Raw genomic sequence first — 15045 nt, forward strand, 5'->3', positions numbered from 1 at the left:
CTTGTTTAGTTTATTAGTGTGAGTGTGTGATTTTTGTGTTGCACTTGTGTCTTGGTGTGTTTTCTTTTTTTGAGTTTGTGCGTGGCGTCCCTGCCCCTCCACTGGTAAGCCTCAGCTCTGAATATACAGTGGGGCAAAAAAGTATTTAGTCAGCCACCGATTGTGCAAGTTCCCCCACTTAAAATGATGACAGAGGTCAGTAATTTGCACCAGAGGTACACTTCAACTGTGAGAGACAGAATGTGAAAAAAAAATCCATGAATTCACATGGTAGGATTTGTAAAGAATTTATTCGTAAATCAGGGTGGAAAATAAGTATTTGGTCACCTCAAACAAGGAAAATCCCTGGCTCTCACAGACCTGTAACGTCTTCTGTAAGAAGCTTTTCTGTCCCCCACTCGTTACCTGTATGAATGGCACCTGTTTGACCTCATCATCTGTATAAAAGACACCTGTCCACAGCCTCAACCAGTCAGACTCCAAACTCTGCCATGGCCAAGACCAAAGAGCTTTCGAAGGACACCAGGAAAAGAATTGTAGACCTGCACCAGACTGGGAAGAGTGAATCTACAATAGGCAAGCAGCTTGGTGTGAAAAAATCAACTGTGGGAGCAATCATCAGAAAATGGAAGACATACAAGACCACTGATAATCTCCCTCGATCTGGGGCTCCACGCAAGATCTCATCCCGTGGGGTCAAAATGATCATGAGAACGGTGAGCAAAGATCCCAGAACCACACGGGGGGACCTGGTGAATGACCTGCAGAGAGCTGGGACCAAAGTAACAAAGGTCACCATCAGTAACACACTACAACGGCAGGGAATCAAATCCCGCAGTGCCAGACGTGTTCCGCTGCTGAAGCCAGTGCATGTCCAGGCCCGTCTGAAGTTTGCCAGAGAGCACATGGATGATACAGCAGAGGATTGGGAGAATGTCATGTGGTCAGATGAAACCAAAGTAGAACTTTTTGGTATAAACTCAACTCGTCGTGTTTGGAGGAAGAAGAATACTGAGTTGCATCCCAAGAACACCATACCTACTGTGAAGCATGGGGGTGGAAACATCATGCTATGGGGCTGTTTTTCTGCCAAGGGGACAGGACGACTGATCCGTGTTAAGGACAGAATGAATGGGGCCAAGTATCGTGAGATTTTGAGCCAAAACCTCCTTCCATCAGTGAGAACTTTGAAGATGAAACGAGGCTGGGTCTTCCAACATGACAATGATCCAAAACACACCGCCCGGGCAACAAAGGAGTGGCTCCGTAAGAAGCATTTGAAAGTCCTGGAGTGGCCTAGCCAGTCTCCAGACCTCAACCCCATAGAAAATCTGTGGCGGGAGTTGAAAGTCCGTGTTGCTCGGCGACAGCCCCAAAACATCACTGCTCTTGAGAAGATCTGCATGGAGGAATGGGCCAAAATACCAGCTACTGTGTGTGCAAACCTGGTAAAGACCTATAGTAAACGTTTGACCTCTGTTATTGCCAACAAAGGTTATGTTACAAAGTATTGAGTTGTATTTTTGTTATTGACCAAATACTTATTTTCCACCCTGATTTACGAATAAATTCTTTACAAATCCTACCATGTGAATTCATGGATTTTTTTTTTTCACATTCTGTCTCTCACAGTTGAAGTGTACCTCTGGTGCAAATTACTGACCTCTGTCATCATTTTAAGTGGGGGAACTTGCACAATCGGTGGCTGACTAAATACTTTTTTGCCCCACTGTATTTTTAAGCATGTTTGTACATGGATTTTTACGAGTGTGTTTTAAATAATTGTTAATAAATTGTCAATTTGTCTTAACATTGAACCTCGTCTCTGTACTGAGTATAACAAACCTAACTGCCTTCGTGGTGATTAGTGTTACTTACTATTCTCTGGGTGAAATTCCCAGAGTGGCGTTGTCTTTTAAAACTGAAGAGTATTTACTTTATTCTCACCTCGTGCTGCCACACTTTGGTGGGAGTGCTCCGTAGGTTCAGGAAGGGCTTCATTGCTGTAATGTGCGACGTCAAACAAATGTTTCACCAGTTCCATGTAACACCAAAACCAGGACTACTTACGCTTCTTATGGTGGGAGCATGGTGACCTAAGCATTCCACCCTCAGTCTTTCGAATGAAGGTTCATCTCTTTGGTGCTGCTTCTTCTCCTTGCTGTGCCAACTTTGGTTTAAAACATCTAGCCACGCAAGGTGAGAGAAAGTTCACTCCAAACACTGTGAGGTTCATTCAAAGGAACTTTTATGTAGATGATGGATTGTTAGTGTTATGTCAGAAGCAGAAGCCATAAAACTAGTCAAAGAACTGTGTAGCACAGGTAAACTAAGATTACACAAGTTCATCTCAAACAGTGAAAATGTGATAAAGTCATTGCCGAGAAAAAAGTGTGTAGAAAGTATTAAGGACTTAGATCTGGCACTTGGAGAGCCATTAATGGAAAGGGCACTTGGTGTTCAGTGTTCAATTTCTGCTGATGATGAGAATCCTGCGCACAATAGCATCAGTGTATGACCCACTGGGATTTGTGGCACCCTTCATCCTAAGAGGAAAGCAAATCAGTTATGTCAAGAGAAAGTTGGATGGGGCGAGCCACTCTCAGATGATCTCTGCACACAGTGGGAATCCTGGCTCTTAGATCTTCAAAACCTAACCTGTCAAAGGTGAAAGTTCAAAGATGTGTCTTACCCGCAAACACAGACATTGCACAATGTGAATTACACCACTTTTCAGACGCTAGTGTGACAGGCTACAGACAGTGAAGTTATTTAAGAAGAGTAACATCCAAAGGGGATATTCATTGTGCCTTAGTCTTGGGAAAGGCACATGTAGTCCCAACCAAGGTCACTATTGTCACTAGACTTGAACTAACGGCTGCAGTAGTTGCAGCAATAATAAGTGTAAGGTTAAAAAATGAGCTGGAGATAAGTGATCTTGAAGAACACTTCAGGATAGATTCCAAGGTAGCGCTGGGGAATGTGAATAATGATGCAAAGAGATTTCACGTGTTTGTGGCAAATAGGATTCAAAGGATAAGGCCACTCACAGACCCACAACAGTGGCATCATGTACCAGCTGAAAGTAATTCTGCAGACCACGCATCAATAGGACTTGGTGTCCAACAGCTACTCAACTCTAACTGGTTTAAAGGTCCAGAGTTTTTGTGGCAAAGCTAGATACCCATTGAAAATGACAAATTACAAGTTTACTGAAGTCAAGGCAAACGATCCAGAGCTAAAAACAGTAGATGTGTCCAACACCAAAGTAGAAGAAAGGAGAACAATACTAGACCGTCTCACCAAATTGCCAGACTGGAGAAGAGCTGTTAAAGCTATTGCTTGTCTACAGAAATTTGTGAAAGATTTTAAAGGACTCACACAAACAAAAGGTGAAAACACAAGTCAGACAAAAGGCAGAACTGTTCATAATAAAACTTGCACAAGAAAACACATTCAGCAAAGAATTTAAGGACTTAACTAGAGGAAAGGACATTCAACTGAAGGACAAGACACACAAGATGTACAGCCCAAGTCCATTTGTTGATGAGCAGGGAGGACGTTTAACAAGAGCAACTCTACACCCATATATCAAACATCCTGCCATTATTCCCAATACAAGCCATGTGTCATCTTTACTTATTAAACACTATCACGAAAAGGTGCAGCATCAAGGAAGGGGAATAACTGTAAACGAGCTGCGCTCCAATGGGCTATGATCACAGGATGCAGCAATGCAGTCGCTTCTCACATCTACAAGTGCACAACCTGCAGAAAGTACAATTTGAAAGTGAGTTTGTTCTGAGCACCCCCTCTTCAAGCCACATGGGAAGTGTTTGGGAGAGGCAAATTAGTACTATTAGAAGTGTTTTAACTTCTATTCTTTATTAGAGTAACAACTAAATATTAATTGCATGATGAAACATGTCAGGTCCTAGAAAAACACTTTTTGAAGTACCAGAAATAGATGAGACCTATTTTCCATACTCTGCCACCATAAAGCCTGCAAAAGTTACTATTAGCCTGTTATTGTGAGAGGATGATCTAAAGTCTTTGCTTTCGATATTATTTTTGCCTATTTGTCAATGCTGGTACGACGCTTGTCTGTGATGTTTTGATCCCTTTGCAAATGTTTCTTTCAATAAATCTCAGAAAATCAGTTTGGTTTTAATTCTCAGTTTATTTTTCCACAACACTTTGATCATCTGAATATTTTGTAAGTGTGGTTTTAGTAACAGCCAGTGCTGAGCAGCTACTAGACAGTGTTTTCTTTATTTGTGGCATGAAGTTCTCTCTTTTTCTCATGTGTACTTTCAAAAATTCATATTTGAACATCTGAAATTACTCAGCATTAATAAATAATTACACCCAGCTACACCTGACACAGACATCAGCAAAAGTGCTGCTTGCACATAATCCCATCAGCAAAAAACAATTCTACATGCAGTATATAAAACTATGAAAAAGTCTATGAATGTCCTGGCAATTCCTGAGCCATTTCAGCATCCAACTTTAAATCAGCTCCCTTACAACTCGTACTTTACAGCTTCCTGCTGTAATGATAAAGACAAGTTGAAAACACTTATAACTCAGTAATGTGCGACTCACAGACTGCACTTGTGGAACTCAGAGATGGAGGTCAATGCTGAGTGCCTAACAGCACAATTTGGTTAGTTTTCACATATTTTTCTGAAAGCAGGCTCAGTTTTGGGCGACTATCTGCTGCAATGAACAACCTAGACAGGAAGTTTAGCCATAAAGCAAAGAGAGTTTGTAAATAACTCTGCTTGTAAAGAACAAGGAGGACAGATAAAGATGCCACCAGTCATTTCCAGATTCTCAAAGTCACAGTCTCAGAGGGTGCACACACACAAACACACCACATAGGAGGGTGAGAGGGGTTGGGGGGTCAATCCTGGGGGTCCAGCAGCACTATTTTGTTACACATGTTTTTGTCTCTTCAATTCAATTCAATTCAATTTTATTTATATAGCGCCAAATCACAACAAAAGTCGCCTCAAGGCGCTTCATAGATACAGAGAAAAACCCAACAATCATATGACCCCCTATGAGCAAGCACTTTGGCGACAGTGGGAAGGAAAAACTCCATTTTAACAGGAAGAAACCTCCGGCAGAACCAGGCTCAGGGAGGGGCGGCCATCTGCTGCGACCGGTTGGGGCAAATGGTAAATGGACTGATTCTTATATAGCGCTTTTCTACTCTCTCGGAGCACTCAAAGCGCTCTATACAACATGCCACATTCACCCAATCACACCCATTCTCACAAGCACTTTATCTATACTTAGTGCTATCTAACTACATTCACACACATTCATACTCCGATGGACGCATCGGAGAGCAACTTGGGGTTAGTATCTTGCCCAAGGATACTTGACATGCAGACTGGAGGAGCCAAGGATCGAACCACCAACCTTCCGATCAGTAGGTGACCTGCTCTACCTCCTGAGCTAAGCCTGACACGCCGGCCCCGACGTCTACACGGAAACAACGTTCGCGCCGCCAGCGCTCCTCACCGCAGCCGAATTCCCAGACATCTCATAATAAGGACAATTTTTCATTTCCCTCACCACCTGCTTTTGTGTCTGCAGTGGCCGATGACGTCGCTGACGCTGCTGTGAGCCAGTCGTTAGCGCAGGTAGCATCACCTTAGTCTGAGGTTTCCACGACACTTGCTGCTTCACCATCTGCAGCTGTTGTGCATGCCTGCCAGCCACCACTCTGCCATCCTCTCCACCACCTGCTGCTACGACGCCACCCGGACCTGCTCAGCCTGAGCTGGAGGAGCTCGCGCCGCCCGAGCAGGAGCTCAGCGAGCCGGCAGTGGTGAGCAACATGGACAATTTTTCTTTACACACCTCATCTGTGTATGTTACCCCGGTCTTTGTAAATCCTAACACCGTAGCCGTAGCACAGCCCGTCACTCAGTCTGCTGCACAGCCCGTCACTCAGTCTGCTGCCCAGCCAGTCACTCAGTCTGCTGCCCAGCTAGTCACTCAGTCAGCCGTTGAAGCCCTATCAGCTTCTCAGCTGGTAGCTCAACCATCAGCCCAGCCACTTCCATCCTCTGCTGGATGTTCTGGGGAGCTCGGTCTGCCAAGTAAGGACTGTTTATCTGAGCTGGAACAGACCGTCTGCCCCGCACAGCCCCAGCCCCAGCATCACGAGCCGGCTGTGAGCCCTGTGCAGTCTCAACCAGCTTTCATCTCGGCACGAGGTCTCTACACCTGCTGGTCCCACGTCAGTTGCTGCTAAAGGGTCTGAGGGGCTGCTTCAGCAGTCAACTGTTTTACCATCTACATCACCTACTCTACTATCATCTCCACCGCCTGCAGCTGCTGTATCACCACTATCACCTTTGGATCAACCATCTGTTGCTGCAGCACTGTCGGACGAACCCGCGCTGCCACCAGAGGAGCTCAGCGAGCCGGAGCAGGAGCTCAGCGAGCGGGAGGAGCGCGCGTCGCCAGTAGAAGAGCTGTACGTGAGCAGGAGGAGCGCGCACTGGCCGCGGAGGACCTCAGCAAACCAGAGGGACCAGCACGGCCACGACCAGCACGTCATAGATCATGTGCCACACCTCGCTGTTGCTCACCGGAGCAGCGTTGCTGCCGCCGGACCCATGGCCGCCTGCCGGAGCTGCAGCGCCACCACCACTGGACGCATGGCAGGCCACCAGAGATGCAGCACCGCTGCCACTGGATCAGTGGCAGGCCACCAGAACCATTTCCCCGCTGCTGCTGGACCCATGGCCGCCCGCCTGAACTGTTTTGCTTCCACCTTAGTAACTGGGAGGTTGTTAAACTGTTTTGTTGCCTCCACTGGAATCGCGGTTGAGCCTCTGACTTTTGAACTTGACGGGATGGTCATTTGGGGGTTTGATTCAGCAAACTTCTTCTTCCCGAGGCAGATTAATGTCCACGTTTACTGCTGGTAGATAAAGACCTTGATGGTCCCAGGGATCTTCAGCTAAACCGGCCAGGTTGTTTTCCATGTCAGCTGCTGGAACAGGTAGCGCTTCATTGTCCCAGGGACCTTCTACTCCTACAGCTGGATTTAATCCTATGCCAGCTGCTTGCATAGCTAGGTTCATTTGTGCCTCTACCTCAATACTCCCAAGCCATAGAGTATTATAAAAGATTTATATCACAGTTTCCAGGCTGAATTCACTGAAGAGACCACGCATTATAGTATCCCGGAGCAAACTCATCTCTGGACCTACTGCATCGTAATGTTCAAAGCACTCCACTAATTGTAGCAGCAGGCGAAATCTTAGCTCCCCATCTAGAAATAGAGAAATATTTTATAATTAACACTCATGATGAGAGAGCAATCCACAAATTCCAGTTTGTCCTATATTACATGCAATATTGATGCACCTGAAAACTAAATGCTTAAAAACTACAAAGGTGAGGTTATGACCTTATTAGCTTTGAATATCAGCATGTAATGTTTTCCTCAGGCCATAGTCACTATTATAAAATACTACAAAACTACTTAATTTTCATAAAGATTATAAGGTCATTTCTTTTACTTTACAAAACAATTCAATCCTAAAATTAAGCTGAAAATAGTTTGCAGCACCAGCATTTAAATAAGCCTGCGAAACATCCCTGCTTAGACAAAAACATGTATATTCTCCAATCCCCCATTGGCAGTCACAAAACGGTTGATGTACCGGGAAAAACACCAAATGGAGGTATCGAGACTGTGTGACCGAGGCCTTTACGATCATGTATTGTAAGAAACTGTCACATAATACATCAGAAAATTGAAATGAGATGTTCTTACTGTAACGGAGTTAAAAATGCATCTGAAAAACATGCACTTACCTGGTCTTAATTATTATTTTAAGTGTGAATTTTATCATTTTTGTTGTATTTTATTTTGAAAACCCAGAAACCAGCTCTCACTCTAGCGTTTAGAAGCTGCTAAGGCTTCCGCTCCTTACAAGGCGCATTTGCACTGTGAGGCCACAAGAGCACCTGGCTGCAGCGACTGGAGAGCGCCATATTGCGACCTCCACAGTAACCGGAAACACGTGACCTCCACAGTAACCGGAAACACGTGACCTCCACAGTATGCAGAAACGCGTAACTTCAGTTAAATCAACTTTGACAGCGAAAACTAAATTGTGTTTTTGTTACTGTTGCATCTTCAAAAACAAAAATAAAATAACCGAGCCTTACAATGGAGTATCGTTGCAACTTGTTTACTGAACCTTCTTTTCAGTACATGTACAGAACATCAGTGTCCGTTTTACTGCCTCCTAGAGGACACTCTCTTCTTCCACTTTCTTACAACATAAATGTAACACAGAACCAATACTGCCTCTCCTGGCATTACCATTGTAACGACACACTCATTCTGTTTCTTTCAGATGAATAACAGGAACTTAGGATGTAGGTATCTATGAATAATAACTATTATGCATTAGGCCTGTGTGATATGACCAAAATCTCATATCCCGATAAAAGAATTCTATCGTCCTGATAACAATATAAATCACAAAAATGTAATATTTTCTGTAAATTCTGTGAATCTCGGGCAGCTCGACTTGCGGGAAGTGTTTCCAGCTGCGCGTCATGTAGCTGGAGTCAAGTGTTTTAACAGATGCATGAAACTATACATTTTTAGACATAAGTTGTAACGGCCGCCGTTTTCTTTAGGAGTATTTATTCCACGGCGTGCTGCGGGGAAAAGCCTGTTCTAACTTTTGATTCTAAGGTTTATTTTTTAGCACCTGGCGTCTCATTTTTACTTCTCATCCGTAAATAATCTGCTCTTTCACGTGATTCATTTTATTTTGAAAAGTCTCAACAGGAGCTTGAGCTTTATTGTGAAAGGTTTATGTGGAACATAAACAAGCGGACACGCGATGGTGTTACCGTCATTGTTGCTAACCACAACGCATAAAAACAGACGCTTGTCTGTCCGTAGTGTGGTTATATTAAATATAAGAGAAAGAGAGAACTTTAAGAAATTAATATAGCCACTACAGTGACCATCAAAACGATGAAATAATATTGCCGTAAACAGTTTATTTTGCGACACCACGAAACAAACGATAGCGTAAAATGAAATGATAGACGTTTTTATATCGTCATCCGATATATATTGTTATATCGAACAGCCCTATTATGCATACTCATATATTTATATAACTAACTAATTTCTTGCGATTCCACATCTCCTCCCCCCTTAAGTTAACAACTCCCTTGACGTACAATAAAATAACTGCTTATGTAAAGAATGCTTAACAAGCAATCAACACATAATTAGGGTAATCATACAACCATACAACTGTACATATGTTTCAATGTTTCTTTTTTTTCTTTCTTTACTAACTAGGAAGGTACGTCCTTCGTGTGAGATCAGAGTGCATTGTTGCTCTATTCCTGGAAGATCTCACTCTATCTAACAAAGTCCTTTAAAGTCTCTGGTGGACATCTCTCTCTCTGGGAACGTCGCAACACTGGTGTCCTTGAGGAGTCTCCGGGAGCCGGAGTCTCCGGAGCATAAAGCAACTCCGTTGCCGGAGGTTGTGGCAATGTGTCCAACTCTGATGGCAAGCAGCACTCAAGCACTGCTTCTTTGTCATGCAATGGCTCCACCTCCCTGTCCGGTGTACTGGGAACAGTGTCAGCCACTCTTGCTCTCACCTGATCCACGTGCCGCTTTACAGTTTGACCTGATCCAATGGTAACAATGTAAGACACTGGACCTGATGCTCTCACAATGATTGCGGGAATACACTTTGGGCCATAGGAGTAGTTTCTGATGGAGACCTTGTCTCCATGTGTGAAACTTCGTCTTTTCTTGGTGTCATGATTTTCTTTCTGTTTCAATTGTTTGTGCTCCACTTTTGTTTTCACATCAGGCATGAGCAAGTCCAAAACTGTTCTGAGTCTCTGTGACATCATCAACTTTGCTGGTGATAAACCAGTAGTGGCATGCGGTGTGATGCGATAACTGGACAGAAATCGGGACAGTCTGGTTTGCAAGGTATCACCTTTGACTTTCTTTATCCCCTCCTTAAAGGTCTGGACCACCCTCTCAGCCAGCCCATTTGAAGACGGGTGCAAAGGTGCTTATCTCACACGGTCAATTCCATTCTGCTTCATGAATGACTCAAATTCAGCACTTGTGAAACATGTTCCGTTGTCTGAAACTAACATTTTAGGTAGTCCAAACACACTGAAACTCTGGCGCAGTTTCTCTATAGTTACCTGTGATGTAGAGGATTTCAAAGGGTAAATGTCCATCCACTTAGAATGAGCATCCACAATGATTAGAAACATTTCCCTGAGGAAAGACCCTGCATAGTCCACATGGATTCTGGACCATGGTCTATGGTGACTCCGGCCACTCCCAAGGGTGTAATGGTGCAGTATGTGGTGACTTGTAGTGTTTCTGACACTCCTCACATGCCTGCACTTCTCTTTCAATGTTCTCATCCATCCCTGGCCACCATACATAAGACCTTGCCAAGCCTTTCATCTTCGACATGCCTGTATGAGTTTGATGCAGGAGTTTCAATATTTTGTCTCTGCCTTTGGTGGGAATAATTACTCGGGCTCCCCAGAGCACGCAACCATCCCTCACACTCAGTTTAACAAGACATCCTTAGCTGTCCAACATTTGATCTGTGCAGTGTCAACTAATGTGTCATCCAGTACATCCATCATCAAAACCTGCTCAGCCAACTCTTGCTCAGGTGCTGAGTCTGGTACCGGCAACCGGCTGAGCGCATTTGCGTTTTCATGGTGTTTTTCCGGCTTGTACCTGATGTTGTACTCGTAAGCACTCAATGTCACGGCCCATCTTTGTACTCTTGGTGAGCCCATCTGAGGTATAGGCTTCTTTTCATTGAACAGTGAGATCAAGGGTTTATGATCTGTGTAAATCGTGAAAACTCGGCCATACAAGTATTTGTTAAATTTCTTGATGCCAAATATCACAGCTAAACCTTCTTTGTCAAGCTGAGAATACTTTTTCTCAGCAGGAGAGAGTGTGCGTGACATGAACCCCAAAGGTCTTTCGCTTCCATCCTCCATCTTATGTGACAATACAGCGCCTACGCCGTATGGGGATGCATCACATGAGAGAACCAACTCACGGTCAGCAGAATAATGAACTAACCCCTCTGCTGAGTTCAACAGGTTCTTGGATTTCTAATTAAAAGTATTAAAGTATTCGCCTCCGTGCTGGGGCTCTGGCTGGGCCTTGGGGGCTTCGGTCCTCGTCGGTGTGTCGCCGAGGTTGTGGGCGGGTGGGTGCACGGGGGCTCAGCCCTGGTGCAGGGGGCCTCTTGTGCATCGGCCTAACCGGGGGGCTCTTGAACTGGCAGGGAGGTTGTTCCATCTTTGCAGGAGTCCACTCTGCAGGTGGGGGAGAGACATAGGAGAGGTGGAGAATAAACTTAACCTGGGTGTCTGTGTCTTGTGTAGTCTGGGAGATGATTGAATGTTGGGGTGGGTACAGTTTCCTCTGCGGTGGGGTAGAGTGGGCTGCCCCGGGTCCTGTGGGGCTTGGCGGTGTTGCTGCCGTAGGCCCCGGTCTGGATGGGCCTGGGCTCCCTTGCCTTGGTGGATACCAGAGGACGGGGGTGCATATTGGGGTCAGCGGGGGAGCTGGCCCTAGGGAGGGACACCCTCCCCTCCCTTCTTTTCCTCCCCATCCCCGTCTGCCTCCCTCTTCACGCTCCACCACACCCACCCACACAGGTAGGGCTTTGGGGTGCGGGTGTGTCACCAGGGTGCAGGGGAGACATTCCCCCCCCCCTCTGTCCTCTTCTGGCCACCTGTGCCTCAATTTTATCTCACAACTTAGACATCCACATTACTTACACTCTCATAACACACACATATATATATATATATAGGGCCTTGAGGGTGGGCACGTTAACGGCGTCCAGTAGACGGTCTGTGTATTCAAACCTGCCTCTGGCGCCGGTGCCCACCTCTCAATTTTAAATCCATGTAGACATTGAGGGTTCTCGGGAGGGGCCGTGCTAACACCTGCTGCTCTCTGGCAGCAGCACCATGCTCTCCCTTGTTTTAAATACACTTTAGAGCAACACGCAGCAACACTACACTTGAGCGGGAGGAGGGAGGTATGGGGTCTTAACACACCCCTGTTCTCTGCTAGCCATCGGGGCGGGGGGGCTGGGAAGAGATGCTGGCTGTCCGATTGGCCTCCCTGCTGCTGCGGAGCCTGGGGCGGTCTGCTTGCCTCCACCCCGGAGGGAAGGGTAACATCTCTTGGGTCTGGGTGCCGTTTCCATCTCTGGGGGTGAGGATACCTGGACCCGGGATATAGAGTATGTTTGGGGAGTGTGATTGTGTGTACATGTCCATTTACGTTTATTCCTGCGTTGGGTGAGTGCTGAGTGTTTGTATATGTGTGCATGAGGGTGGGAATGCATGTCTGTGTCTGTGTGTGCCTGTTTGTCTGTGTCTATATGTCAGGTCGGGTCTTAGACTTCACCTCTCTGGGAACTCCAAGGCCCTCCAAAGTGTGGAGGCCTATCTCCCCTCACCACACTCCCTGCCGGTGACTGATGCCCTCAGGGGTCGGTGCGTTGGTGGTTCTTGGTGTCCGGGGCTGGGCGCTCAGGTATGTACCAGCTCACTCCCGGTGACTACTTGGCGGGGCCTGGCGCCTGCTGCTCGGTCAGGCCTCTTCCGGGGCGCGGGGGGCCCTCGGGCCTCCGGCCTCTGTGCCTGCGGCTCGGTTCACTCTGGCACAGCTGGCTGCCGGCAGAGCCGGCGGGCACGCCGGTGCAGCCCCCTCTAGCTTCTGCCCGGTGGCTACTGGGTGACCCCTCATCTGGGGATCCTCAGCCCTTCCCATGAAGGTGGCACGGATGCCCCTCCGGTGGTCCTCCTTGGGCTCTTGCACTCTGGGGCCTCTGGATGTCTGGGGCCTGGATCTCCTCCATGCCTGCTTCATGCCCTGGGGGACGGGGCTATGGCTCTCTACATCCTCTAGCAGACCATTACATGGGGAAACCATTTGAATACAAGCGCGCCGATCCACACAGGTGTGCACATGGGTGTTCACTATTCGTAGACTTAAATCACACCTTTCTTGGCTGCTACTTCAAAGCACATTGTGCGCTGTCTGTCCTGCGTGCTGCACAACAACATTCAATATTTAGTATTTACTGCTGTTTTCACTTAGCTAGATTAATGCGATGGTGTTGTGTATAGTATGTTGCATTGTTTTGTTTTGTTTTTTGCTTGTTTTCTATTCTTTTTCTCTCAACAGGTGATCCCGGAGATATTTTTTCTTCCCCCCTTTCTCACTGTCCCTCTCCCCTTCTGTTTTTCTTTTCCTTCCTCTTTCTTTCTCCCTCTCCTATCCCTCACTCATGTCTGTCCCGTCTGTAACAACTGAAAATAAAATAAATAATAAAAACAAAGGTCGATCAAATGGACCAATACGGCAATGCCATGATGATCCATTTGGCAAAATAAATCCATTGGGTATCCTTGTTGGTCTTCAGACAACAATTCTGACGGCTAAAGAACCAAATGGGACAGGCGAAAAAAAAAAAAAAAAAAAAAAAAAAAAAAAAAAGTATTAAAGTATTAAATTTCCTCTTGTTTTGCCTAGAAATATACTGAACAACATAAAAAGCATAATATATAAAATAACATCTACCTGAGTTTTTTCTTTGAAAGAAGCCCCTTATATCCATTGTTGTGTTCATCAGTACATAACTGAAACCGATTTAGAGTGCTTTGTTTAGCCGTGGAGGGTAACAACTGAAAATATGAAATAAACACACATGTAACCTAAGACTCTCTAAAAAGACATTGTTGTTCGCCTTTTCATTTTGCCATTTGTTGATTCACTCGAAGAGCAAGTAACGCAATATGGGTCAAGTGATCAGTTTGATATCAATCTTTTGTGATACACCGTCATATTTACAATATTTGTACTAGAGATGGACCGATCCGATATTACGTATAGGTATCGGTCTGATACTGACCTAAATTACTGGATCGGATATCAGAGAGAAATAAAAAATGTAATCTGATCCATTAAATATCAAACAAGCACCTCACAAAACTTGCGATATGGCGTAACTCGGCTCAAAACCATAGCACGTCGGAGCAGTATGCATCACGTGATAGAGCGGCTGTGGCGTGCAAGACCTGTCAGTGGTCTGGTTCAGTATTTGGAGCCTCGCTACCAAACCGGCATTTCATCAACGAGAAAGTTATCCCAGAGAGAAGTAAAGCAAGTGTGTAAGTTCATCTCTGAATGTTTGTAAAGCATTCCAGCATTAAGCTTAACAACCGATATATGGAGCGACTGCCTCTTCTTGCTGCTACTTCAATCGTGAAACTGATTAATGATCAGCTGATTGGCTTTTCTGTCACGAGTCCGTCTCTCTTGCTTGTTTTTGGCCCACTTCGTGCCAGAAAGAGGAAACCAGCAGCTGAACAACAGCTGAAAGCTGGTAACTGTGCAGGGGCGGATCTAGCAAAGTTTAGCTAGGAGGGCCGATAGGGCATGAACAGGGAAAAGGGGGGACACAAAGACATACTTTTCTTTCTTATTCTCATTTAAAATATCTAGCGTTTAATAAATAATTATCTGAATCTTACACCCAAAGTTTTAATCTGATGTAAAATGTATAGAAGTCCATTATTGTAAATAGTAACTATTAAGTCTAATATACCCTAGTAAGCTATAGTACATTTTCATTTGGGAAGGTACGATCTGTGCAGTCTGCAGTTCTGTTGAAGAAAGATGTTGTTTAATTATTCTTGAAAAATAATTGATTTCTGTGCATTTTTTTTTCACACTGCATCAAATTAAAGTTGATTACGTTGATTAAGCATCATGAGGTGGGGGGTGGTTCCCTTTTTTTTTTTTTTTTGCTGGGAGTTTGCAACCCTATTAGTTAGGTTGCTTACTCTTTAAAATACCAGAATATCGAGGATGGAGTAGGTTTAAGTTTATTAGATTGATCTGTATTGCTGAACTATGAAATATTTTGGGTGCAGTGT

Source organism: Neolamprologus multifasciatus, chromosome 18, assembly GCF_963576455.1.
Source record: "Neolamprologus multifasciatus chromosome 18, fNeoMul1.2, whole genome shotgun sequence".
NCBI lineage: Eukaryota > Metazoa > Chordata > Actinopteri > Cichliformes > Cichlidae > Neolamprologus > Neolamprologus multifasciatus.